This window comes from Macaca thibetana, chromosome 6 (assembly GCF_024542745.1).
Source record: "Macaca thibetana thibetana isolate TM-01 chromosome 6, ASM2454274v1, whole genome shotgun sequence".
Classification (NCBI taxonomy): Eukaryota; Metazoa; Chordata; class Mammalia; order Primates; family Cercopithecidae; genus Macaca; species Macaca thibetana.
In genome coordinates this window covers 41,557,152-41,582,807 of record NC_065583.1, presented here as the reverse complement: position 1 = coordinate 41,582,807, position 25,656 = coordinate 41,557,152, and the positions used below count along the sequence as shown (strand labels likewise).

At 49.8% G+C, this 25,656-nt stretch overlaps 1 protein-coding gene across 2 annotated transcripts in view; it reads left to right on the top strand.

The window, feature by feature from the left end:
* Nucleotides 1–25,656, top strand: part of CYSTM1 (cysteine rich transmembrane module containing 1) — a 440,735-nt gene that overhangs the window by 339,726 nt on the left and 75,353 nt on the right. The window contains exon 1 of one of the 2 annotated variants that reach the window (XM_050795098.1): nucleotides 25,044–25,047. The exons of the other annotated variant lie outside the window; for it this stretch is intronic. The gene's annotated coding sequence lies outside the window, so the exon portion shown is untranslated. Of the gene's footprint in view, nucleotides 1–25,043; nucleotides 25,048–25,656 lie in introns of those variants that run through there. 2 annotated transcript variants of the gene reach the window in all.

The window sequence follows — 25,656 nt, the reverse complement described above, 5'->3', positions numbered from 1 at the left end:
AGGCTTCTAGGTTACGCTGACTGCCAAAAGCCTAGGGGTGAAGCAAGAAGGCCCTAGCCTCTTCACTCAAATCCCTTTCAGGGACAGCAGTATCCATTGTGTTATTGCCAGTGTGAAAAGGGTCAGAACTAAAGTTGTGTGGCTCTCAGACCAGGTGTAGCAGCAGCCAGAAAGTAGGAAACAGGAGCCCAACACAGGGTTGAAGTTCTCCCAAAGGGCTGAATGTGCTTTAAGGCCAGGTACAATAGCAAAGCAAAGACACAGGAAGTTTGCCCAAAGCCTTTTACATATACACCTCAGTACCCAGAAAGGCCACAGAGTCCCTACACCCAGACACGCTTTGCTCAGCTATGTTCCTCTCTCATTTCTGCATCTACTTGGCTCTCTGTGCATCACCTCCTCCCGCTTCCAGGCACCTCTGAGGCCAGGTCAGCACAATTTACCATTAAAATATTCTGCCTAGCCTTGACTCTTCTTCATCTGCTGCTTATCCAGGGGATAAGATATCAGGGTAAAGACTGTGGAATTTGATACAATGATTGAAAAGTTACTCTAACATAAGACTATCACAGAAAATAATTTATAGACATTTGTGTTTCAAAAGACAAATGAGCCACTCCCCAGCAGAGCGACCAATTTCCAGAGACAGAAAATCTGCCACAGTGGCTGAAAAGTTCTAGTAACACAGAGCTGCAGCATCTGATTCCTCAAGATCTCTCTTCTAAACACAACGTGCTGCAAAGAATTTTCCCCAGTCCCCAACCCACCCCCCAAGTTGCTTAAGACCCAGCCAGCCACCCAGTTTTACATGTCTAAATCTGAAATCAAAGTCCCAGGCAGGGAGAGGGATTGTCACAAGTAATTGCAACATCCCACAAGAATTTGTTTGGGAGTTAAAGGGAGCCAAACCTGGGCCTTCTCCAAAGCTTGCAAGTCTGAGCTTTTTGAGAACCACATTTGATCTGTTCCAATGTGTTGAATGTAAATGTTTATCTTGTGCCTGTGTGCCAGCTCCTGGGAACTCTGCAGGACTCCTACTGGCCCACAGTGGTGACAGGTGCATCTTCCCATAGGAGAGGACATAGTGGGGAACTGCCTACCATGAGCTACAGGCCCCTAGAATTGGCCCTTACCCTAAGCTATGCTCCAAACATTAGCCCAGGGGAGGAGGAGGGATGGGGACTCTGAGAGGTATGGGATCCCAGGTGGCTGCAGGGAGGGACATGGATGGGAAGGGAAGGGACACGGACATCCTGCTGTACCCTGTGTCCTTTCTCAGCAACTCAAACATTCTCACTCTCCCCTTGCCTTCACCCTTACCTTACTTATCTCATTTTATTTTTACATGTTACCTTCATAGACATTATTTTAAGATGGTGTTCTCTCTTTTTACATACAGAAAAAGGCTACTTTCAAAGTGACAGCTTAGGGCTTAATCACAGTAGCTACTCCAGGTATGTCTCAAGATAGCCCAGCATTACTGGGAGGTACAATTGGTTGTTATGAACCACATAAAATCTTCATCATCATTGTCACCATAGAATAGCCACCACTGACTGAGCCCTTACTTTGTGCAAAGCAGTGGGCAGCAGTTTACATATTTTGTGACTCTTCTCTGCCCTCTTGTGAGGCTGACATTGCAATTTCTTTGTTTTATCAAGAAGGGACAAGGCCTGATCAGATTAAGTGGCCTGCCCCTGGTCTCCCCGTTGGTCAGAGAGACAGCCTGACCTTCAGAAGACCTGGGACATTGCCATGGTTCATTTTCTTCAGGGAGGAGCAGAAGGGAGGCAGAGCACGATGAAGCACCTGCCAACCCCAGCAGTTCAAAACTGCCAGGCATGACTGGAAGGGGCATTCATAACATGTCTTTTCTTTGGGCCCCAGGCCTCCCCCAGCTGACCCAGAACCATCAGGACATGATGCCTCAGGGATGGGGATGGTGTGAGGGGAGAGAGGGAAGGCCAGGCAGTTCTGTCTTGGTTCCTTAGAGAACCCTTATGTCATCATGGGCCCATGGTACCCAAGGGGCATCCCTCCTGTCAGTTCTTCAGGGCTTCAGGAGCAAGGCTTTCTCTGAGAGGCAGCATTATTCCTCATTGATACTACTCTGGCCCTAGCTTCGGAGAACTTGAAGAGAGCCAGAGCAGGCCAAGGTAGATTTTCTATTTGGAGGTCAACAGTCTTACCCTCAAGAGCCCAATTTCCATTCAGCACAGCCTAATGTCTCTCTATTCCCTCTGCTGATTTACATGGCAGGTTTATTTAATTAGCCAGAGGTGAGTCAAAGTGCAGCTTGTCCTCAGAGTTAATTAATATTAACTGAGCCACCACACAGTGAGTAACGCCAAGACTGAACTGTGTCCTCTGTATCAGCTTGGGGAACAGACTTCAACCCCTTGCGCCTGGCTGGGGTTGGGAACCAAAGCCAGCCAAGGAGTCGGGCTGATGGGCCTCTGAGCTACTGTGAGGAGTGAATGAGGTCATGCATCTGACATGCATGAACACAGTGGTCATGTTTACCACCATGTCTGACACATAGCCGGGACTTAGAAATTGATAGCTGTGTTTATAAATTTTAAAAAGGAATGGCAGAGAAAGGTATCTGGGAGACCATGTTTCCCTTTGGGGCCTTTTCCAAGGGAGAGAGGAGTGATGGTAGCAGAGGCCACGGGACACAGACCTCAGGCGCCCACACATGAGCATCATACTTGAGTAAGTGAGGCATGCTCCTCCCTATGTTAACCTAGGCCCCTTGTAGAAGAGGGAGAAGGCGGGAGTGGCTGACTCTGGAGGAATTCAAGCAAAGCACAAGTAAATGTAGTCTTCCCTTTAGCTGTAATTTAACTGCAAAGAAAAGGAAACCTGGCCTGGGCAAAGGAGTTATGGGCCTATAGGGTCCCCTGCTAGGCCAGGACCCTCTTCCCCTCCTTCCCTCGCCCCTGTTCCTGTGCATACCAGAACCCCACCTCAGACTTATCCCAGAAGAGTTTTGGCCCTGATCCTTCTTCCACATGGTGCTTCCTTGGGCCCCAAGGCAGTGCTAGCCCTCTCCTGTGAAGTGCCCAAAGCCATCACTTTGTGGTGGGATTTGGTAACAGTGCTTTCCCTCTATCCTCTCCCTCCTCCAGGGCCACCACACCTGATAAGCACCTCACAGCTTGTCCTGCTGGTTTGGTTGCAGGGGAGTCCCATTGCTCAAAGCCCTCTTTGTGGTTGCTGGCTCTAAACAGCCAGCCCCTAACTTTCTTGGCTCATCATCTCAGCAGCCTCAGTCCTCCCTATGGAAGTGCCAGCATAGCCAGTGCTTGAGTGGGCTTTTCAGTCTGTGTGCCAGGCCTGACCCAGTCAAAGGTTGCCTCAGAGTCAGGTTGAGAGGTTACCTTGAAGCAGCCCAGCCTCAGTAATGGACAAGCCTTTCTGGAAGCCAAGACCAAGTGGAGAGACATGCTACTGAGACAGGACCCAATGGTCTGTCTGTCTCCAGCTGCCAGAAAGATGGCTCTCCTACATCAAACACTAGGGCAAGATAACCAGCAGCCCTAAGACCTCCCTGGACAGATTTGGGCTGGAGGGCACAATGAGGCCTGACAGTTTCATTCTGGGTTTGCCACGGGTTCTATAAAAAGCCAGAAGGTGGGTGGGAAGGGAATCTCCCCAATTACTCGAGAGGACTTTGGTAGGGAAAGTAAAATGGGAAATGGGGCCGAAATAGCCAGACTGTCAGCTAAAGCCAGCTCTGGTGAGCCTGAAGTTCGGAGGCCCCTGCGCCCCCTGCTGGTCCCTCAGACAGGCTCCTACCTTTTGGCTTCCTTCTCGGGGCTTTCTGGTCCTTTCTGCTTGCCTCAGTATCTGGAATGACTGCTTCACCTCTCCCTATCTCCCCTCACTCTTTTTAATCTTATCAGTTTCGGACTTAGCCTGGAGCTGCTCCCTCTACCCTGCCATGACCCGGCTTCTTCCTTTTTTTTTTCTTTTTTTGAGATGGTGTCTCACTCTGTCACCCAGGCTGGAGTGCAGTGGTACGATCTGGGCTCACTGCAACCTCCGCCTCCGGGGTTCAAGCAATTATCCTGCCTCAGCCTCCGAAGTAGCTGAGAGGTGCACACCACCACGCCTGGCTAATTTTTTTTTTTTTTTTTTTTTTTTTTTTTTGAGACGGAGTCTTGCTCTGTCGCCCAGGCTGGAGTGCAGTGGCCAGATCTCAGCTCTATGCAAGCTCCACCTCCCGGGTTTACGCCATTCTCCTGCCTCCGCCTCCCGAGTAGCTGGGACTACAGGCGCCCGCCACCTCGCCCGGCTAGTTTTTTGTATTTTTTAGTAGAGACGGGATTTCACCGTGTTAGCCAGGATGGTCTCGATCTTCTGACCTCGTGATCCGCCCGTCTTGGCCTCCCAAAGTGCTGGGATTACAGGCTTGAGCCACCGCGCCGGGCCGTGGCTAATTTTTGTATTTTTAGTAGAGACCGGGTTTTACTATGTTGGGCAGGCAGGTCTCGAACTCCTGACCTCAGGTGATCCGTCCGCCTTGGCCTCCCAGAGTGTTAGGATTACAGGCGTGAGCCACCGCACCTCGCCTCAGCTTCTTCCTTTCTAACAAAAACCTGAGTCTGACCAAATCTCTCTCTCTCTCTTCTTTCTCTCTCTCTCTTTTTTTCTTTTTCTTTTTATTTATTTATTTATATATTTTTTTGGTAGTATATGAGCCAATCTCTTGAAGGAGCCTGGGAACCCTGCTTCCCACCTACAGACATGCCCTTTAGGACTGTGAAAGTGGCAGCTTTCCTCTCCCTGCCGCAGCCATCGCTTCAGAGCAGGCTACTGCTGCTGCCTCCCAGAGGGGCTTGCATTCTCCAGCTCTTGCTCCTCCCCTCTGTCTCTAGCGCTGCAGAAACAGATCTTTTATAGGGCCTCTGGGGTTGGCCCCACTAGCTTTCTCATGACAGCCCTCCGCTATGCTCCAGATTGGGCCAGGAATACTCTCTCTTTCTCTTTCCAAATCCTGTCCACTTAGTATGTTCTGATAACTCCAGTGTTCACACTCCAGCCATCCCTGCCATGCCCTCCCCTGAGGCTCCTGCTGCCAGGCCACTGCTGTGCCGTTGTCTCCTGAGTGTGTTTGTCTTCTGAGATTGGAAGCACCAAGAGGTCAACATCTTTCACCTCCCATAAGGCCGAGGGCAATGCCAGGCTCCCAATGTGCACTCAAAGGACCATTTGGAATGCTGCTCCTCTCCTAATGACCTCCTGGCCCCACCTTAGAGGTCTTTGGGGTGTGGCAGGGCCGGGGTATGACTGGGTCTGCCAAGGCTGTCATTGTCAGGTTACTGCAGAAGGAAGAGAGATATGGGGACATTTTTTAGAAAGGGTAAGAACAAGAGGGAGATTGGGTGAGGGAGGGATGACCACTCAGGGATGAGATCCCTGGGTGTTAGTCACCACACTAGTGGAGAAGCCCATGCGGGACTTGGAGGATGTGGATCCAGGGGAAGCCCCCAAATCTCATAGTTACTTTGTTCTATCGTCTCCATGCCTTCAAAGGCGGCCTGCCTTCCCAGTTCCCAGCCTCCCGCCAGATCGGGAGGCACCCAGTGCTGCTGTGGACAGCTCATTCCGCCGCGGCGGCGGCTACGACGGCTCCCGGAGTGTCCCCGGCGCCGCCAGGGGGCGAATGGGGTGCCCGCCGGCTCCTCGGTCTCCGGGCGACCCGGCACTGCGCTCCGGAGAGGCCAGGCCAGGGAAGAAGCAGCTTCCCTCTGCCGCCGCAGCCCAGCCGGGCAGAGACTTCCAGCCCCGCCCTCAGGCCCTCTCGGTGGCTCTGTGCGCCCAAGCCTAGGGGTGGGGGCCGCAGGCGCAGCGCGCCCACACAGGCGGTCCGGCCGTCAGCGCGCCCGGCTCGGCGCGCACAGAGCATTGCCCAGCAGGTCACCCAGCTCCCTTCCCGCCCCTCCGCTGCCCTCCTGGCAGCTCTGGCTCTGCTCTCGCGGCTTCCCCGGTTTTGGGGCGGGTGATTGAGTAGGCCGCACCCGGGACACTGCCAATGGAGGACGCTGGAATTTAAGGAGGGGACGAGGGAGACGCAGCTGTTTCTCGCTGTACCCCGTCACCCCTCGGAAGCAGCCGCGGGCGGTGCGCAGGCCGTTCTCTGCGTCCTCCGGCTCTGGGTCGGGCTGAGTGCAGCGGGAGAGACCCGGGGCTTGCTGCTGGGGACTGTGTGGCCCCAAGCCGGCCGCGTGCACACGCTCCGCACCTGTTGGAGCGGGCCTTTGCCTGCTCCGACCTGAGCCGGGCCTCCACGACACAGTCCCCTTGGGCGGCGAAATGCCCACACCTGACTTTAGGTTTGAAAGGAAAACAAAATGGGGGGGGGGTGGGAAGTGGGTTTACAGTTGCATGCGTGGACTCTCTGGGTCAGCTCTTGATGAGGACCAAATATCGGTATGTTTCTTGAGGCTGCAACCAGCAAACTGGCAGCTGAAGACAGAGACCTGCTCCCGGGCCTTGGCATTGCTGGAGATCTTTCAACTTGATGAGATGCAGTTTTCACAGAAAAATTCCGTTCCTTAGAATTCAAGTGAGCCTTTCTCAAAACTGCCAGAGTTGGTGATAAACCTGTGTTTAAAAAAAAAAAAAAATCCCCTGTGTGTTCACATACTAGCCAGTATCCACTTCAGATAAAAGTTTCTACCATTGAGTAAAAGGAAGCTATGTTTAGGAAGTTTTTGAAACAGCACCTCTCTACTTGTCTGCTAGTTAATCACACACATTTTGTTTTGGTTTGATTTGGTTTGGGGTTTTTTTTTGTTTTTGTTTTTGTTTTTTGCAACTTAAAGCAAGAATTAAAAGTTAATTCTGAAGCTTCACAAATGCTTTGGCTTCAAATCCTAACATTCAGCACAGGTTTCCACAGGGGGAGTGCCAGGTCTGACATCTGTGTCAGTCCTTATTTTGATTCAGGGTTGTTAGATAGATGTTCAAATCATTGAGGGAGGGAAGTCCTAGATGAGGGCGCTGCACTGCCCATCGGGGTGTCCATGAGACACCTTATAACCTAAGTGTCTTTCAGACTCTGAGGTGTGGGGCTGGGTTGCAAACTCCAGACATTAAGTCTGTTTAGCATCTGGAACCTGGGTCCTAGGAGGCTATCTCCTCCTTAATTCATCCAGACATCAAAAGTAGACCCAGCAATTGATCCCATGTTTAAAGGCCCTCAGTGACTCTGTATCCCCAAGGGGAGCCTCATCTCCCAGGACACAGCACTGACACTCTGCAGACAGTACAGGGGATCTACTCCAAGCCCAGGGCAAGACCCCACTCCCACTCCTTCTGTCCTTCAGTTTCCGTATGTGTCTCAGACTCCCTGGTCCTGCAAAGGCAAGGAGTGACCTGAAGTCCAGACCCTCACATGACCACAAGACCCTCAGGCCTAAAGAGTGGCACTTGTTGGAGCCCTGCTCCCGTCCCCACCCTTAGGAGGCTCTGGGAATGGGGTGGGGGAACAGCCTGTGTGGCCATGGCCTCTGGCTCTGACTCTGGCTTAGACTACTACCTTGCTGCCATATTGTGTCTTCCTCAAATTTTCTCATAGGTGAGTGCTTACCAAGAGTGGCTCCCACAGAGCTTCCCCATTCACCCAAACCTGCCTGGAAGAGCACCCCAGTTCAGCCACCCAAACCTCACCTCTCACCCTCTTCCAGTTAGCACTGCCTTTTCTCCTTATCCCTGCCAGGGACCCCTTTCTTCCCAGGAGAGATACCCAAATTGTGAGTATCCCACACAATTTAATGGGAACCTACTTTGTGCCAGGCACCAGGCCACAGGTTGTGGATGCAAAAACAAACAAGAAGCAATTCCTGCCCTCCTAGAGCTCATGGTGTTTGATGGGGAAATTTGTTCATTCATTCATTCATTCATTCACTAAAATGTACATTGAGCACCTACTGTGTGCTAAGCCCTGGGGAGTGCTAAGTGCTTAGGCAGACAGCAATGAAGACAAGTATAGGATTCTGAGGATTCTGCCATCCTCAGAATGCCACTGTGTAGATTCATGATCTATAGGGGACACAGACATTAATCAAACCACTTGGCAAGCAGAGAATTATAAGCCATGATAAAGAGAATCACAGGATGCTTTGAGCATCTACAGAAACGCCAGGAGACAGGAAGCCGGGCTGAGTGGGAAGGACCATGGGAGGCGCAGGAGCCAGGCATGTATCTGGCAGAACTTGGCTTGGTGCTTATCTTCCTCCTGAAACATGACCCTAGACCCTTGAGAAGGTCCCTTCCTGTGCCCTATCCCTCATTCCCCACAACAGGGAAATCTGCCAAACCCTCTGCATGGCCCCTCCCTCTCTGAGGATACCCCGGCATCTCTCCTTGCTGCCTGTTGATTGGTGGCAGGAGGTTCTAGTGCCCCACATGGTCACTGACTGAAGTTTTCAGGTCAGCTAAGGGGCGGGGCTTCAGGGTTGTGGGGCCACTGAGTCCCAGCCTTCTGTGTTCCATGGACCATAGGAGGAGGAGCTGGGATTGGGGCATTTAATAAAAGAACTCCTAGGAGAGGAGTGATGAGGTTTGGCACATTGACATTCACACACCCCGCCCACCCCCAGCCTCCACTCCACTGGTTCTCTTTTTCTTTTTGAAGACAGAGTCTCGCTCTGTCGCCCAGGCTGGAGTGCAGTGGTGCGATCTTGGCTCACTGCAAGCTCCGCCTCCTGGGTTCAAGCCATTCTCCTGCCTCAGCCTCCCGAGTAGCTGGGACTATAGGCACCCGCCACCACACCTGGCTAATTTTTTGTATTTTTAGTAGAGACGGGGTTTCACCACATTAGCCAGGATAGTCTCGATCTCCTGACCTCATGATCTGCCCGCCTCAGCCTCCCAAAGTGCTGGAATTACAGGCTGGCCTTCTCATTTTTAAGGCCTGGCTAGGATAAGTTCCCCACCCCTGTCCCTCAGAAGGGTGGCAGGGCCTGGGCAGCAGAGCCCTGGGCCTGGGACCCATCCAACGAAACGGCTATTCCAGGCGCCTGGTCCTGCCTGGCTTTGACTTCTCATCCACTCCACACTCTGACCTGGATCTGGGTGGGGCAGGCTGCCCTGCTTCCAGGTAAGGACTATACCACCCACGCAGCCAAAGATCACCCCTGGGAATACCAGTACCTGGGCAAGAGATAGCCCTGGCAAGGCCCACCCACCATAGGCTGGCTCAAAGAAGACTGAGGATTCCTCTGTTCTCCCTGAACAGGGGTACAGGGCCCCTCAGCAGGGCCAGTTCCTCACCAGGGTGCCAACATTACCCATGGTTGGGGGCTGGGGGGAGGGTGCTGTGCAATGCTGGGAGCTTGACCCAGGCCTCAGCCTTAAGGAGCAAATGTAGCCAGGGCCACCACCTGGCCTAAGTCCTTGGGCATAGCCTCTGTCTCATGTCTCTTGATCTCAGCAGGGGGGGATCTCCAGGGTGGCCTGCCTGGGAATGCCACTGTCCCTCAGCTGGCACACAAGTACCCATGCCAGTGCCACAGGTTATCCAGCAGCAGCCACAACAGATGAGGCAGCCTTCCATCTCAGGCAGCCCTGGTCTCTGTTTTGCTTCCTTTTCTCTTTACAGATGAGGAAGAGACTGATGGGGGTGGGGTGGGGATTAACCCTTGAGTTGCTGTACATAGTTGGTCCCAAGCCTAGGGCTTTGGGAAGTGCTTTATATCACTGCTTTCTTCCTGTGGCCCTGGCCTTTGCAGATGTGGGTCTCTCAGCCGCCCCCCTTCCCTTCTGCCAGACACTTCATATTCAGGGTGGCCACAACACTGGTCTGGTTGCCGCTGAGATCCCAGCACAGGAAAAGGGGCCTCCTCTACTCCCAGTGTCATTGCCATGAGCCATTTCTATGGAGAGAAAAGTTTGAGAATCCTCTTTGGAAAACCTGAAGTGTGGCACCAAGCAAAGGTATGATCCTTGTTCTCAACTTCCTGGCCCTGCATTCATCCCACTCCATCCCTGTTCTCTAGTTACTGGAACACCCTATGGCCTCCAGGCCAGCTGGCAGGGCTGCCTGCCTGCCTGAGTTTCCCACATGGGAAGATGCAGCAAGACCTCCCCAAGCTTTTGGAAGAGGCAAGGACAGTAGTAGGACCATCTGACACTCCGGGCAGGGGGTGGGGTCCAGAAAGGGGTGGCAGACCCTTCTCAGAACCCGGTGGCTACCTTTCTCATCTCATTTGAGCTCACTGAGCTCCTCTCTAAGGTACTATAAGTGTTAAACAAATTCAGACTCTGTTAGGTTGGACAACATTAAAACATCCTGGATAGATGCTTGAAACACAGCAAGGGACAGATAATAAGAGTAATGCTACCATTTACTGTTCACTGTGTACAGGCATGAATTTTATTATATAATCCTTTAAAATTAATTAGTTATTTAATCCCATTTGTTTAATCCTTACAACTCTCTAAAATATATGTGCCGTTGTTATCCCCATTTTATAGCTAATGAAATGAGGCTCAGAAAAATGAAGTCACTTGCCCAAGGTCACATGATACAGCTAGTTAGGATTAAAATTGAGGCCTGTCTGCTTCTAGGGTTCATACCCTCCATCCCCGCTGCATACTACAGTTCTAAGCCCCTGAGCTGGGAGAGGGAGGGGCATTGGAGGAAAAGGGTGGGTGCCATGCTGGTCTCTGCCCTCACCCAAGTTCCTTCTGTCTTCACACAAATATCTGCCAGGCCTTGGAGATGATGACCTGAGGGTGGGGCAGTAAGGCCTCCAGATGTCAGGGCAAGGAGGTGGCCACTCACCTGCTGTCAGGTTCCATGTTTCTGATGGCTAATAACCGCAGACACCTGGGTTATCAGTCTCTGCTCCCCACCTTGGGCCTAGGTAGTGATTCCAGGGATGTGGACCCTGGAACCTGGCAGGCAGCCAGCATAAGACCAAGGACAGACCCATAAAGCCAGAGGTGCCCTCTCAGTCCAAAACCAAACACAACCACGTGCACAGCCGCTCATTTGTTCCAGGAGCTTCCCCTACACACCACAGCCATAAATCCCAGAGTACCCGTGGCTTCTGCATTGTGGAGAGGGGTGGCCCTAGGGAGGGAGTGGAGTGGGGACAAGGGATATGGAATGGCTGCAAATATAATGCCAAGCCAGACTCCAGAGCTGCCCCCAGCCTCCGGAGGCAATCACAGACCTTCAGGAAAGAATGTAGCCCCTTGTTGAGTGTGGACAGGGGAAGGGAAGGGGCTTGTTATGTCCTTAAAGTCACTATAAGAAGGTGCTGTTATTATCCATTTTCCAGAAAAGGAAACTTGGGTCAAGGGTTCTTAGCTGGCAGGTGGCCCCACACTTAATTCATCTCCTGTACCACCTCCCTCAGCCCTTATCAGGTTATGACAAGGGGGGTGAGCTTGGGTAGAAGGGGAAGGAGGCCTAAAATCCAGGACTTAGGAGAGAGGCAGTCTCAGGTGTGGGAAAAGCACTTGCAAACAGGAAATCTCCCCACTCCATCCGCAGGTAAACAGTGTAACCACCACTCATTGGTCCATTCCATTTGAGCATCTGCCCCATGCAGGTCTTAGGAATCAAGGCTCAGAGATGACACCGTCCCTATCCATAGGCAGCTGCGGTGATGAGAGGGGACAGACACTTTGCAACACAAGTACTCTGGAGACAGCATAATGTGCACCAGATCCAGGAGCACAGGGAACTTGGAGAGTGCAGCGGAGGGGCAGCCAATGCAGCTTGAGTTGTGGAGGGGTCAGCAAGGCTCCCTGGAGGGGTCTGAAAGACAGAATAGAAATAAGTGAGGCAAAAAGGATGACGGGTGTAGGGGAGGGCTTTCAGGCAGAGGGGACAAGGGAGCCTAAGGCGTATGAGGGCTGCTGAGAAAGGTGGGCGCTGTAGGCAGAGGCAAGAGGGGAGTCCTGTGGGTGGGCAGGCCAGAAATCACAGGCCCTCAAGGCAGGAGGAACCTGGCACAGCCAGACCCTCGGACAATCTCCCCAGGCCAGCACAGCCACATCACTGCGAACTGGACGGGAACATTCCAACCTAATCGCAGCTCAGATCAGCGAGCTCTGGAGGCTCCACACATTGGGGCCGACCTTCACCCAGGGTGCCTGCCACGAGTGGCAGGGGCCCCCAGCCTGCTCTCTCACCAGGCCAGGCAGCAGTGGGGGCTTCCAGGTCCTCAAGGATTCTCCAGACCCTTGTCTGGAGACCCAGAGTTTTTTCCTCTCCAGTTTCTGGGGCAACTAGGTGGGGCAGAGGGGTGGCCCCACCTGTGGGAGGGACTGAAAAATCCTGCCTCAGGACCAGGATTTTGGTGATCCCAGTTCTCAAGGGCCCGGTGCTCAGGCTGCTATTATCCAAAAGGACCGAGGGTCAGATTTCAGCCCCAGCCCGGGCCCAAGCCTGCACTGTTGCCTCTACCAGGTCCAGCCCTGGCCTGTGCCCCACAGAGCGGAAGGACACAGGCCAGGATATGGGCGCAACAGCCCCCAGCCCAGAAATGAGTGGTCAGGTGGCCAATGGGACCACAGACTCTGTTGTCGTGTAATAGTTTTTATTTATTAAGCTTCTTTTATTTAATAAAACTTTTATTTATTAAAGCTTCTATTCTTATATTACGCAAAGCAGCTCTTTTCCTAAGGGAGTGGCACGGCGTGGGACAGATGTCTTAAATACACTACCCAATGTCATCAATTTGAACTTGACAATGAAAAGACAGAGAGCGGAAGCCCCTTCCTCTTTACACACTGGAGCGCTTCCTCCATCTCCTCACCCCTCCCCCAGCCCCCTCCCTCCTCCTCTCTCTCTCCTTGGCATAAGAAAGCAGGTCTCTGGCATTGGCAAAGAGAAAAGTTAAAGGCAGAGAAGCAGTGAGAGGAAAGGAGGAGAAATCAGGCAGCCTGTAGCTAAAGGGTCCCCATCCCACCTTGCAGGCTAGCCAGGACACCTTGCATTCTGGTAAGGTGGGGGTGGGGTGCTGGGGATGAGGTAGGAGATGGTGACTCTCCCTTGCAAGACATCTGCTCTTCTTGTATCAGGCCCAAGGACCTGGTGTCATTATCAGCGGGACCAGGCAGAGAGGAAGGCTCCCCAGCGGACCTGGCTGACCGTCCCCTGGAGGCCAGCCAAAGTGTGTGTGGCCACGGCTCAGAATTTGCATCAGTAACAGCACCAGCAGCCCCTGCGGCGGCAAGGGAGATCATTTATCCAGTGCTTGCTATGTGTCCGGCCCTGTGCTTAAGTATTTTTCATTCATTATCTTTTTAAATCCAAACAAACCTCAGGAGAGTTTGTTAATTCTATTTAACAAATGAGGCAACTGAGGCTCAGAATTTAAGTGACCTCCCAAGTTTACACAGTTTACATGGGCAGAGTCGGGATTCAAACTTGGTCTGACCAACTCCAGAGCTTGCAGAGGGTGGCGAAAGCAGGGCTAGCATTGCCCCTCCCCGACCATGCCAGCTCACCCTCAAACCCAAGACCTCTAATTAGGGCAGTCCTTTTTGCACTCTGCAGCCCATCTGACCTCTTCCTTCTCAAGCCCTGATCTGCAGCCCATCTTCCAGAGCTGGAGAGGAGGCAGGACAGGCTCAGGAAGGTTCTACTTTTTCCCTACCCTCACACCCTCCTACTTCCACCTGCCCCATAGCTGTTTAATTCCATTGTCTCAAAAATGAGGGCTGCTTGGGTTTTCATGGGGAGGGAGCAGACAGCAGGGCAAGCGCACCCTGGCACGTGGGAAGGGGTCTGAGCCCAACTTGGCACACTGACCGGGCATGGCCTGGCTAGCATCGTCGTCCCACACATCAGAGTAGCCATGGTCGCTTTTGTTAGCTGGGATTACTGCATTCAGGAGGGAGGAGGAGAGAAAGGAGGGGTCCCAGGCTGAGGTGGGAAAGGGAGGGGGCACCACAAACTCCTAGGGGTGAGAGTGAGCCGAGATTTGTGGCTCAGGCTGGCAAGAAAGACTTGCCAGGGCTCCATGAGTGGCCTCAGCCCAACTCCATGCCCCTGGGACTCAGTTACTCCCTGCCCCCAGTGGCTTTCTCTTCCTCCCCACTCCTGCTTGCTCTGACTCCATCATGGCTGGGGCAACTGGGACCAGCAGGAGCCCTGCCTGACTCCCACATTTAGAAAAAGAGGATGTGTACTCCACCCTCAGCCCCAGAAAGATTTACACCTATCTGTTGAATCCATGACAATATGACTGAACAGGACCCGAGCTTCTTCCCAGGCAGCCACTGATCTGTTCTCTCTCTTACCTCCTAGGAACACAGGCTTTGGAGTCAAAGAAACTTGGCTTCAAATCCCAACTCCTCTGCTTTTTAACTGTGGGACCCTAAGCAAGTTAGTTCGCTTCTCTGGGTCTCAGGTTCCTTATCTCCAAACTGACAGAATCCTGTGATAAAGGAGCTATAAAAGATAAAGGCCTATATAAAAGAATATATACCGCGCCAGGCGCGGTAGCTCACGCCTGTAATCCCAGCACTTTGGGAGGCTGAGGCGGGCAGATCACCTGAGGTCAGAAGTTCGAGACCAGCAACATGGAGAAACCCCATCTCTACTAAAAATACAAAATTAGCTGGGCATGGGGGCACATGCCTGTAATCCCAGCTACTCAGGAGGCTGAGGCAGGAGAATTGCTTGAACCCAGGAGGCGGTGGTTGCGGTGAGCCAAGATCATGCCATTGCACTCCAGCCTGGGCAACAAGAGCAAAACTCCATCTCAAAGAAAGAAAGAAAGAATATACAATAAAACTAATGTTTGTCAAGTGCCCATTATGTGCCAGGATGTTTCATGTATTATCTCACTAAGTCCCCCCAAACACTCGATGAGGTTCGTGTTATGATTATTGCTCCCATTTTATAGGCAAGAAAACTGAGGCTTAGGTGAAGTATTTTGCCAAAGCTGTCAAGCCTTAGAGCTGGGATAAGTGCCCAGGACCCAGATAGCATAGCTTATGCTCTCAGCTCCCCTGATGTGCTGGTGGCTGGTGCATCTGGTCACCCAGAACCACGGGTTTGCACCCTATCCCACCCAGAATGCTGACCCCAGGGAGTCATCCCAGGATCCCTTCATCCCAGGTCTTTTTGAACCCATGGCAACTTCTCCTGGCCACCTCCCTAAGACTTCCTCTTCCCCCAGGGCTGGGGCCAGGGTTGGAGCTGGGACTTGACATGCTATGGATATGTGTCCAGGTAACTCGAGTAGGGGCAGTAGACCCCAGGAGGAGCCTGTGTACTTGGGGTGTGTTTGTTTTTAATCTTCTCCCATCTGACTACTTGCTTGGGCCAGGAAGAGCCTGAGGACCCATTGGGTCATCACAGCATTCCCCAGGGGGTGGTTGCTTTAAGGGAGAGATTTTCTTGGATAGCTCCTCTTCTTCCTCCTTCAGCTCCCAGTCCAGAAGTCACTTCCTCAGGGAATGTCCTAGACCAGGCCCTGTCCCCTATCACAGTTAAAAAAAATACACTTTTCCCCCATGGTTGCTTTGATCAACATCTCCCCCTGTGCCCCAACCCCATGTGCTTCTTGTGAACAGGGACAAGATGACTCTGTTCACCACCATCCCCAGGACCTGGTAAAGCACCATGTGTGTTAAACAAAGGAATGAACTAATGGGCTTGCCTGGACCCACAGTGTCCCAGGAAGGCTGAGAGGATGTCCCCCCAGCAGTGATTGCAGCAGAGACAGATCTGACCTCTGCCACCAGTAGAGAGGAACAGGCCCTACCAGCCTCAGCTTCCTGGACCAGTTCATAAGAGAAATCAAACCCGGAGAATTGCCAAGGGGCAGGTACCAATGAAATATCCTCTCAGCCCCAGACCCCTCGCCTCAGCTGGCACCTGCCTGGAGCAGTTGGGCTACAGCCTCAGTGAAGGTTCTTTCTCCAACAGCAGCAGCAGCAGTAGTAGTAGCAGCAGCAATAATAGTAATAATAATAATGACGAATATTCCCAGAGTGCTTACTGGGTCCCCAGCCCTGGGCTAAGCATCTTCCATGAATTCTCTCTCAGAACCCTCACAGTGGCCTTAGAAGATAAATGCCATGTTTATCCCCATTTTGCAGATGAGGAGACAAGTTCGGAAAGGTTGATGTCTGCAAAGTTGCCCAGCACATGAGGGGACAATAAGATCGTGAAGCCAGGTGGCCAGAGCCCAGACCAGATGTCTTAACCCCAAAGCTTTTCTGCCTCTGGAGCTTGCCTCTCTAATGTGATAGTCTGGGCCAGGTGCAGCCTGCTAAGTGGTCCTACCTGAATTCACACATGCTGAATTCTCAGGGACCAGAAGCCCACCTCCACCTCCATTGCTCAATAGGGCACTCATTCATTTATTATGTTGACAGATACTTACTGAATACCTACTATGTGCCAGATACTCTGCTAGGCACTAAGGACAAGTTAATGCAACAAAACTAGACTCAGTCCCTGCTCTCGCAGGGTATATGCTAGTGGAAAATAATCAAATAAATGTGTCCAGTTACAGACAGATACATGCAAAGAAGGAAAACTAAAGCCGGCTCTGAGGAAGAACAGGGAAGGCATAATTTAGACTGGGGGACCAGGGAAGTCCTTTCAGACGTGATGTTTATACACTAACACAACCGATCAATCAGCCAATTGATTAATCCAGTCTTGAGAGGCAGTAAGGGTTCCACCTGCTGTGACTTCCGGAGTAAATAGGTTTCCCCTTGGTTTCCCCCCGCAATTCAAGAAAAATAAATAGGGTTACAGTCCACAGCCATTTTGCCGTTTGCTAAGGGAAGAGTCCCTAAGATTCCAGATTCCTGTGACCTCAGACTAAAGGGTGAGGGAAAGTATAATCTGACTTGGTTTTTTTGTTTCTCTTGGATAAAACAGGAAGGGCAGGGTTCCCCACGCCCTGATTAGTGATTGAGCCGCCAGCCCTGGGCCTCCCTCCGCACTCAGAAATGTGGTGTTCTGTCGCCACCTGGTGGATATAATAGACGATGCCGCAGCGGCCCAGGCTCCCGCGTAGGATCCAGAAAGCGGCTTCCTTCAGGCAGAGTCTAATAAGGAGGTTTGGGTGACTTCCTGGCAGGGAGTGGGAGTGGGAGAAGGAGTGAAGGGTGGATGGGGAACTGCTGCTTGAAAGTCAACTGACTGGAGAACGACAATGGCCCCATTGTGTCCGGGACCTTGACCTTGATTTCCTGCCACTCTCATCTCCGGAGTAGCATCCCCCAGGTCTGATTGGACGGGAGTCCGCTCCGTGACAGTGGGCGGGCCCCGGGGCTGGACACTCGGCCTTGGGCTCCCCAAGGCCGGGACGCCCGACTGTCCCAGTCCCCCAGGAGACCCGGGGAACGGGGATGGGACAAGGGGCCGATGCTTCTCAGAAGTCGTTTCCTCCTTTCTCTCTACAATCCAAGTGTGGGGGCAGGCCGGGCGCGGGGGCTCACGCCTGTAATCCCAGCACTTTGGGAGGCCGAGGCGGGCGAATCACTTGAGGCCAGGAGTTGGAGACAGGACTAGACAACATGGTGAAACCCGTCTCTACTAAAAAAAAGAAAAAAAAAATTAGCCGGGCATGGTGGCGCGTGCCTGTAATCCCAGCTACTTGGGAGGCTGAGGCAAGAGAATCGCTTGAACCCTGGAGGCAGAGGTTGCAGTGAGCCGACATCGCGCCACTCCAGCCTGAGCGACAGAGCGAGACTCCGTCTCAAAACAAAACAAAACAACCCGGGTGTGGTGGCGCATGCCTGTAATCCCAGCTACTCGGGAGGCTGAGGCAAGAGAATAGCTTGAACCCGGGAGGCGGAGGCTGCAGTGAGCTGAGATCGCGCCGCTGCACTCCAGCTTGGGCGGCAGGCGAGACTCCGTCTCAAAAAAAAAAAAAAAAAAAAAAAAAAAAAAAAAAAAAAAGGCCCGGCGCGGTGACTCACGCCTGTAATCCCAGCACTTTGGAAGGCCGAAGCAGGCGGATCACGAGGTCAGGAGATCGAGGCCATCCTGGCTAACACGGGGAAACCCCGTCTGTACTAAAAGTACAAAAAATTAGCCGGGCGCGGTGGTGGGCGCCTGTAGTCCCAGCTACTCGGGAGGCTGAGGCAGGAGAATGGCATGAACCCAGGAGGTGGAGCGTGCAGTGAGCTGAGATCGCGCCACTGCACTCCAGCCTGGGCAACAGTGCAAGACTCCGTCTCAAAAAAAAAAAAAAAAAAAAAAGGTGCGGCAGGCACGGGTCTCCCTTTGAAAGGCTGTGCAGCCTGGTAGTCAAGGCCTGGGATCTGCAGTGTGTGAGGTGTGGCCCCAAATTAGTTCTGGGATCCTTGGACACAGTCTTCAGCATCACCCACTTTTTAAAAGAAATGTCACAGGCATGGTTACACATTCCCACTGTAAAAAAAATTGCACAATACAATGAAAAGCTGAAGCTCCCCGCCTTGACTACACTCACCCTTCCTCAGGTACCTACTGTTGTTAGTTTGTGTTGCTGTATAGTTAGTGTCAATGTGTACACTGACCTCATTCAATGTATTTATATTCGAGTGTGTACATATGGAAATGTATAAGCTCACACCTATAATCCCAGCACTTTGGGAGGCTGAGGCGGGCGGATCACCTGAGGTCGGGAGTTCAAGACTAGCCTGACCAACACGGAGAAACCCCATCTCTACTAAAAATACAATATTAGCTGAGTATGGTGGTGCATGCCTGTAATCCCAGCTACTTGGGAGGCTGAAGCAAGAGAATCACTTGAACCCAGGAGGTGGAGGTTACAGTGAGCCGAGATTGCGCCATTGCACTCCAATCTGGGCAAGGAGAGCGCAACTCTGTCTCAAAAAAAAAAAAAAAAAAAAGAAAATGTATAATTTGGTGTTACTTTGTGGGTCTCAGTTTTCAAATCTGAAAATTGGGATGACAGAGATAGTAAACTGTAGAGTTCCTGAGAAGGTTGCCTGAGATAATTAGTGTGCTGTGTTTAGCACTGCACTTGGCACTCAGTGTCTGCTATTATTGTTGTCATCATCACCATCTTTATTGTCATTATCACTGGGCCCCAGACCTAATTCTGAGGTCTGAATAGATGTCCTTCACAACCTCTACTGCCCCTTCTCCCTTCTTCCTCCTAACAGACTGTTAAAAACCTGTGTTCCCTAATGCCTTTGTTTTTTGAAGAAGCTATAAAGAGCATCTGGTGTTTCCTACATGTTCTCCCCCTTCCTTCCAGGTCCCTCACTCCATCCCCTTCCTTTCCCTCCCATATTTGACCTAGATGCAACCACTCACCCCACTGCAGAGAGAGAGAACCTTCCCATTCTCAGCCAGAGAAAGATGTCCGTGGCCTGAATGGTGCTGCTGGACCCACAATGACTCTACATAAAGGCTGTCCCTAGGTAGGGGTAGAGCTAGTGGCTGAAGGGGAGGAGGAGGACTCTGAAGGAGGCCTCCAGTGGAGCAGGTAAGCATCAGAGCACCCTAGGGTGCAGCCAAGGGCAAGTCATCCCATCTTTCTGAGCCTCAGCTTCCTCACCTGTACAATGGGGCAACTAAAAACAGCTACTGCATTCAATTGCTATAAGGATGGCATAGAGCCTGAAAAGGGACCTGGCGTTGAGAAAGCCCCTAATAAATAGTAGTTATTATTATATTGTAAAACAAAGCATCATGTTTATTTAGCATTTTAAGTTTGCAAAGGAAATTACCAACATCTTTCTTTTTTCAAAAAGAAACAAAAGGAGCTAGTCTTTCCACTATGGGGAAGAAAGTTTGGTTTTGATTTATAAGTCTCAGAAGAAAGGTAGATGACTTTACCTGGGCCTCTGTGGAAGCATCCAGATGCCACTTCCTGGAGCTGTTGCTGGTCCCTCTGTATTGTCTGTGTTTTACCAAATTTTAAAATTATGTATATACATAGGCATATATTTGCTGAACAATTTGCAGGTAAGTTGTAGACACTTTGATACTTTACCTCTAAAACTTTAACATATACCACCTAATAATGTATGGACATGTTATAAGCATATATTATCACACTTAAGAAAATTGACAATAATTCCCAAATGTCATCTAATGCTCATCCATTTGCAAACTATCACAGTTTAAAAAAAAAAAACCCTTTAATAATTTTTTATCCATTAGTTGTATTTCTAAACTTTTGATTTTGAAATAATTATAGATTCATAGGAAGTTACAAAAATAATAGTCGCTATACCCTTCTTCCAGTGTCCCCCAGTGGTGACATCTTATTACTTAAAAGTAATTTTAGTTTTTGCCATTGAAGGTAATGGTAAAAATCGCAATTACTTTTGCACCAACCTAATATATAGCTTCAGTACAATATCAAAACCAGGAAATTGACATTGTTGGTACATTACTATCAACTAGACTACAGACATTATTTCGTTTTCACCTGCATTCATTTATACGTGTGTGTATATATCTGTGCTCTTTAATCCCATGTGCAGATTCATGTAACTACCACCCACAACCAAGATAGCTGTTACATCGCCACAGAACTCACTAGTGACACTTTCTTTGCATTCATATCCACTCCCACTTCATTCCTCCTTGTCCCTCTTTCTATGCCCTGGCAACCATGAAGGTGTTCTCCATCTCTGTCGTTTTGTCATTTTGAGATCGTTATATACAGGAAGTCACATAGTTATCTAACATTTTTTCTTTTTTTGCTTCTTTTCTTTTTTTTGAGACGGAGTCTTGCTCTGTCACCAGGCTGGAGTGCAGTGGCACGATCTTGGCTCACTGCAACCTCCACCTCCCGGGTTCAAGCGATTCTCCTGCCTCAGCCTCTCGAGTAGCTGGGATTACAGGTGCGCACCACCATGCCCAGCTATTTTTTGTATTTGTAGTAGAGACGGGGTTTCACCATGTTGGCCAGGATGGTCTCAATCTCCTGACCTTGTGATCCGCCCGCCTCGGTCTGTATCTAACATTTTTATATTGAATTTTTCCACCAAGCATAACACCCTCAAGGTTCCTTGAAGTTGTTGCACACATTACCAATAGTTCATTCCTTTTTATATGGCTGTACCACAGTTTATACGTGTATACATTTACCAGTTGAAAGACATTGGAATTGTTTCCAGTTGTTGGACAATTAAAAAGTCACTATAAACATTTGTGTACAGGTTTTTGTGTGAACAGAAGTATCATTTCGCTGTGGGAAAATACCTACAAGTGGGATTGCTGGGTTATGTGGTGAGGGCATATTTATGTGAAACAGCCAAACTCTTGCAAACTGACTGTACAAATTTTGCATTGCCACTAGCAGTGTGAGAGCTGCAGTTTCTCTGCATCCCTGCCAGCACTGGATATTGCCACTTCTTTTGTTTTTGTGTTTAGGATTTTCCCTTGCCCCCCATAGGTGTGTAATGGTACCCCCACGTAATTTTTTTTTTTTTTTTTTTTTTGTTGGCAGAGATTCACTCTGTCGCACAGGCTGGAGTGCAGTGGCGCAATCTTGGCTCACTGCAACCTCCACCTCCTGGGTTCAAGCGATTCTCCTGCCTCAGCCTCTTAAATAGCTGGGACTACAGGTGTGCACCACCATGCCTGGCTAATTTTTACATTTTAAGTAGACTGGGTTTACCATGTTGGCCAGGCCGGTCTCACCCACATGACTTTTAAAACATAAATAAGACCAAGTCATAACCCTTTTTTTTTTTTTTTTTTTTTTTTTTTTTTGACACAGGGTTTTGCTCTGTTGCCCAGGCTGGAGTGCAGTGGTGTGATCACAGCTCACTGCAGCCTCAACCTCCTGGGCTCAAGGAATCCTCCCGCCTCAGCCTCTCAGCCTCACAAGTAGCTGGGACTACAGGTGCACACTGCCACACCCAGCTAATTTTGGGGTTTTGGGGTTGTTGTATTTTTTTAGAGATGGGGTTTCACCATGCTGCCCAGGTGTGTCTCAACCTCCTGAGCTCAAGCAATTTGCCCACCTCAGCCTTCCAAAGTGCTGGGACTACAGGCATGAGCCACTGTGCCCGGCCTATAACCTTTCTTAGATACTTTGAGTGGCTTCCCATTACACTCAGAATAAAATTCAAACTCAGAGGGCCTGCCAGGCTGCCTCTCCTGATCTCTTATGCCTCTGCCCCTCACTCCGCTCCAGCCACAGTGACTTCCTTGTTTCTCTAATGCCCTAAGCTTGTTCCTCCCTCAAGCCTTTCTCCTGCGGTTCCCTCCACCTGGAATATTCTTGCCCTGGGTATCCACATGGCTCAGTTCCTCATTTCATTCTGTCTAATGTCAACTCCTCAGAGGTCTTCCTTGGTGGTCAAAATGAGCCCCCATCCCTGCGCTCACCCTCAGTCCCCTTATCCTGTTTTATTTTCTTCACAGCACTTATCTCTCCTTGATATGATATTGTATCAATTGTTGACTTGCGTCCTGCCTGTCTCCCTATAAGGATAGGGCTTGGCTTTTTGATGACTATCTCCAGTGCTTAACACAGTGCTTGGCATACAGGAGGCAATAATAAATATTTGTGGAATGAATGTGTATGGGAAACCTCTTGTGACCCTCCTGTCGTCCTTTTGGCCCACCTTTTATTCGGCTATCACTGTGGCAACCAGCTTGGAGCAGGTGAAAGCACTGAGGCTCAGCTGCTCCACACAGCTCTGCTCTTGCCGTCTGCCAGGGCTTCTCTCTGGACTCCAGTACTGCAAACTGGATGTCTGAGGACGTTAACCCCTTGGGGGTAACCCTGGGCCTTTGGCGGCTGGGGTTGGTGGCTATGTGATTTCTTCTCTGACACTCAGTGGATAACTAGGAAGTGCACTCTACGCTGCTCCTCATCACATCCCAGCTGGGTCAAGCCCCAGCTGCCCACAGTGGTGACCAGCTCTGTAACACACCATGGCTTTCCCTTGTTCCTACTTCATTCTCCCCAGTTCCCTATTCCTGCTCCCTGGGATCATGTCCTGAACTAACTTGCAAGCATGCTCTTTCTCTACTTTCTCTACCTATAAGGAGGTAGCAGGGATACAGAAGAGCCCAGGTTACATTAGAACAATATATGAAACTTATAGACTAGTAGGAGGGACCAATACAAATAAAACAAAATTTAAATAACTACAGGTAAAGAGATGGACTTTTCAACAAATGGTGTTGGAATAATTGAATATCCATATGGAATGCAATGCATCTCAATCCTTACTTCATACCATACTCAAAATAAATCAAAGTACTATTTTAAAAAAACAAAAACTATAACACTTCTGGAAGAAAGAAGAAATTCTGCCGGGCGCGGTGGCACCTGTAATCCCAGCACTTTGGGAGGCCAAGGTGGGTGGATCACGAGGTCAGCAGTTCGAGACCAGCCTGACCAACATGGTGAAACCCCGTCTCTACTAAAAATACAAAAATAATTAGCTGGGCATGGTGGCAGGCACCTGTAATCCCAGCGACTTGGGAGGCTGAGGCAGGAGAATCATTTGAAACTGGAAGGCAGAGGTTGCCGTGAGCTGAGATTGCGCCACTGCACTCTAGCCTGGGCAATAAGAGCAAAACTCCGTCTCAAAAAAAAGAAAGAAAGAAAGGAAGAAAGAAGAAATTATTCATGACCGTGGGGTAGGCAGAGATCATAGAAAGAACTTACTATAAAAGGGGGAAAAAGACAGCATTAAAAAGATAAATAGGTAAGTCATACACTAGGAGAAGGTTTTGTAATACATATTTTTGACAAAAGATTTCTATTTGGAACATATAAAGAAATCTTACAACTCAATAATAAGACCCCAACCAAAATAAAATATGGGCAAAAAAATTTAACAAATACCTCAAAAAGAAGATATACAAACATCCAATAAACACACATGAAAAGTTGCTCAACATCATTAGCCATTAGGGAAATGTAAATTAAAATCACAATGAGATAACATCATACACTCATTAGAATGGCTAAACTTTAAGAGATTGGTAATAACAAGTGTTGATGACGAAGTGAAACAACTGGAACTCTCATATATTGCTGGCAGGAGTGTGAACTGGAACAATCACTTGGAAAAAAGTTTGATGGTGTCTTATAAAGTTAAACATACATTTACCAATGCCCAGCAATCTGCATTGTAGGTATGGTTTGGATGTGATTTGTCTGTGTCAAAACTCATGCTGAAGTTTGCTTGCCAGTTCTGTCCACTGGGGAGGTAGGGCCTAGTGGGAGGTACTTGGATCATAGGGGTGAATCCTTTATGAATAGGTTGGTACTGTTGTCCTAGTAGAGTGTTGTTTTTGTGGTTGTTGTTCTCAAGAGACTGGATCAATTCTCAAGAAATGTATCAAGGAATGTATTAGTTCCTAAGCAAGGGGTTTTAATAAAGCAAGGTTTCTCCTCCTGTTTGATCTCTCTTTGCATACATCTGCTTCCCCTTTAACCTTTTCTGCCATGTTTTGACCCAGCACAAAAACCCTCGCCAGAAGCCAAGCAAATGCTGCTGCCACCTGAACTTCCCTGTCTGCAGAACTGTAAGCTGCACCTCTTTATAAATTATCCATCTCACGTATTCTGTTACAACACCAAATGGACTAAGACAAGTATTTATCCAAAGGAAATAAAAATGTATGTCTGCACAAAGATTAGTACATGAAAATGTCAGAGCAGCTTTATTCATAATAGCCAAAAACTGGAAATAGCCCAAGTATCCATCAACAGATGAACAGGTAAATTGTGGTATATTCATACAATGGCTTACTACTCAGTAATAAAAAGGAACAAAGTAGTGATAAGTGCTACAACATGAATAAAACTTGAAAACTTTATACTGAGTTAAAGATGCCAGATGGAAGCATACATAGCATATTATTACATTTAAATGAAGTTCTAGAACAAACAAAACTATTTTGATTGGCTGGCCTTGAAAAGGTGACATTTGAGCAAGATCTGGATGTCAAGAGGGAGCCAGCTATGGCAAGTTTGACGGGGAGCAATACAGGCAAACAGCACTACAGGAACAAAGGACCAGGATCAGGAAAGAGCTTGGTGAACTTGGGAACAGTCAGCAGGCCACAGTGACTGGGTGAAGTGGGTGGGGAGAGAATGGTGGGGGACAGGGTGGAGAGGTGGATGGGAGCCAGATCATGCCGAGCCTTATCAGCCCTGATAAAGTTTTGGAATTTGATATGAATAAAATGCAAATCCCTCATAGTTTCGTGGGGCAGAAACACATAAGCAAATAAAGGCAATTCAGGGTCATGGGTGATACATTTGGGGAGTGTACAGGGAAAGAGAAGTAGTAGGCGGTTTTACCTAGGGACATCTGAGAAGGCTTCCCAGAGGAGGTGACATTTCGGCTGAAACTGGAAGAGTAGTAGAAGAGGAGAAAGGTCATCCTGGTGGAGGGTACTGTGCCTACAGAAGCCCAGAGACATGTAGCCTCAGGGAACAGAGACCTCAGCATAATATAAGCCTAGTTGGAGTTTTCTCAACTAGGAGAGTGAGTGGCAGATCTGAGGCTGAAGAGAAAGGCTTTGAATGCTTTGTCAGACTTGATCCTGTAGGGAATGGGAAACCCCTGCAGAATTTATAGTCAGGAAGTATCAGGGCCAGGTTGACACTTCAGATCAAGACCTCCAGATTGGCAGGCAGAGAGCAAGGCCACTGGTTCTAGTGTGAGACAATGGGGGACTGGGCCTGGGACTGAGCAGGGGCAGACGGG